The following is a 2739-nucleotide window of genomic DNA, read 5'->3' as shown; positions in this document are numbered from 1 at the left end:
CAATTCATCTAAATTCAGTTCAGCAGGTCCAATACATCCAAATACATCCAAATACATCCAAATTCATCCAAATTCACCATAATTCACATAAATAGCATGAAATCCACATAGTAGCATCCAAATACATCCAAAATCACCATAATTCACATAAATAGCATGAAATCCACATAGTAGCATACATGGTGCATGTAATAGCATACAAGAGGAGAGTGCCATGTCATCCAATACATAGTAGTAGGTAGCACATGATGGCAAGCAAGAAGCCCGGTGCCGACTAGCGGAGGAAGGACCCGGGCGGGGTGTGGCCGCCCACATCGTTGGCGAAACGAGCAGCCCGGGGTTTCGCTCCGGTAGAAGCTGCAGAAGAACCACCTGGAGAAGGACCGGTAGCACGCCCAGGAGAAGTCGACGGAGAGGCACCGGGAGTAGTCCCAGGAGTAGTCGACGGAGAGGCACCAGCAGAACGCCCAGGAGACCGACCACCTTCATGAACCGGTGTGACCTCGCGCCCACCCGGCGATGCCTGGTTCCCGGACCATCCCGTTCCCTACGTGTTCCCTACATGTTAGCAACTTGCGAGGCAAAGGAAAGTGGTAACTACCGGTTTGGCAAAGAACTTACCTCCGGTGTGGATCCGTAGTAAGTCGCAGCGAAAGCTGCCTTCGATGGCATGATAGGCATGTCCCCCGCCACGGTAACTCGAGCCGGTGGCGGTGTACCAGTAGACATAGAGATCATCATTTCCTGCAAGATAGGTTACAAGTTAGGCTTTGCAGAAATAAAGCATCAAACTGAGACTTGTCATCTACTTGCGCGAGAAGAAAGATTCAGACTTACTGATATATACGTCATATAGGCCGTATTCTGCCTATTCCACTGGGCAGCGGCTCGTCGATACGCTTCATTGCAGGCTTCGAAGGCCGCCTCGAAGTCAGGCTACAATTTCAGAAACAATGAATCTCGTAAACACTTAGCCATGTAGGAAGGAAAACCGGAAAGAGGATGAAAATGAGGAAAACTTACATCGTAGGCGGGTGGACGAGCAGGCCGTGGACGAGGCTGGGGGCTGTCGGCGGTGAGGGTATGCTTGAGACGCGTGTAGCTCGTGGAGTGGGTAGGCTTGACCGCCTTATTCAGCCAAGGGAAACGGCCATGCGGACGCCCGTGCCCCGACAGGACCAACGACTCCTCGTCGACCGGAATGCTCAAGGGGTCATCCACCTCGGGGTGACGAGACTTGACCATGTCGCAGTAGTCCTCCTTGGCGGCCTTGGCATTGCCGTAGTACTGTGGCTGAGGCAATGCGGGATTGGGCTTCTGCTTCGTCCGCATCATGTCATATATCTGGGCATCATGAAGCACCACCCCAGGTGGTGCCTCGGCCACCTGCATCGCGAAAAGAAAAGTTAAGCGTACCACAAATGAGACATGGCGGGAAATGAATGAAGGTCGTTCCATGTATATACATACCTTTTTCCCCTTGAAGCGGGTGTAGTCGCGGTTTCCCGCGCAGTGTGTGCCACCGGTGCCTCGGTTCTCCATGTTACGCCTCGACACGGCTGCAAACTCCTCGTCCTGCCTGAGCCACCTCGCCCTAATCAGCTCCTCCCATGCCTCCCTATGCTGCTCGGCCCACTCGGGACAAACCTGAAAACACAATACTCAGCTCAAGATAATTCAATGAAAACTTAGCAGCAATGTAGAATCTCATTGACATTTTACTCACCGACATGTACTCCTCAATGGTCATTGCCAAAGAATCGTAATTGGCATTGGACATACCATATGGATTGAAGCCATCTGTTGCTATCGCAATTTTGACATTCCGAGCCTCGGCTGCCTTAAGGCGGTGTTTAGTATCGAAGTTCTTCCATGCCGTACCATCGGATGGATGTCCCATCTTCAACTTCTTGTTTTCGTCCACGAATCTCTTCCCATACTTGTGCCACGTCATCTGTTTGGCTGTCTCCTCGTGCATGTAAAGCCGCTGGATCCTTTTTATGAATGGGAGATATCGAAGAATCGACTTTGCGGTGCTTGACTGCCTCACCTGACCATCCTTTCCCGTTACCTCTTCATACCTAGACTGCTTCTGAGATGGGACAGTACTTGTCCTCCGCATACCGTCTCCAAAATAGAACGCAGCCTTTCGGACAACGCCTATCCTTTGATAATCCATGTTGAGGTCCTTCATAATTCTCCTCGTCGCGTGCGTGCTTTGAGGCGGACAATGATCTTTGGGCAACATGTTACCAGTTGTTTTCAGACTTGCTTCAAAGCCCTCACGGGTGGTGTTGTACCGGGTCTTGTCGGCTAGACATTGGGAGATGGCATCGAGCTGAGAAATCGCGGCGCCCTCGTACAGAGGCCTCTTAGCCGCGGCAATCATATCATAGAAGGCCTTCGCGGTTGGCTCTGGTTCCTCCGGTTCTCGCGGCGCCTCCGGTTCTGGCGGCGCCTCCGGTTACAGCGGCGAATCCGGGACATCGGCATGGACGAGATCATCTAGAAAGTCTCTAATTCCATCGTACGCATTGCCATTGAGCCGCTGCCGCATCACCTCACCTCTGTCACGTTCGCGCTCATCAAAGTCGATTTCCGTGACGTACCCATGCATATACCCATATTGCGTAAGGTGTCTATACATTTCATCCTTCCCACGACGTTGACGCTTCACGCAATGAACACAGGGCAAAGTGCCCGAACCAGCCCCTTTGTACCACGCGCTAACTCATTCAC

At 52.0% G+C, this 2739-nt stretch overlaps 1 long non-coding RNA gene across 1 annotated transcript; it reads right to left on the bottom strand.

Annotated features, from left to right (window-relative positions):
• Positions 1-285: 285 nt before the first annotated feature.
• On the bottom strand, positions 286-888 carry LOC127323978 (uncharacterized). The gene is made up of 3 exons (XR_011744405.1): positions 838-888; positions 622-744; positions 286-547 (listed from the first exon to the last, which is right to left on the bottom strand). It is a non-coding gene; the product is annotated as an uncharacterized lncRNA (long non-coding RNA).
• Positions 889-2739: the final 1851 nt, after the last annotated feature.

This window comes from Lolium perenne, chromosome 4, assembly GCF_019359855.2.
Source record: "Lolium perenne isolate Kyuss_39 chromosome 4, Kyuss_2.0, whole genome shotgun sequence".
NCBI lineage: Eukaryota > Viridiplantae > Streptophyta > Magnoliopsida > Poales > Poaceae > Lolium > Lolium perenne.
Note: the sequence above shows the minus strand (reverse complement) of the source record. Positions and strands in the feature narration are given on the sequence as shown.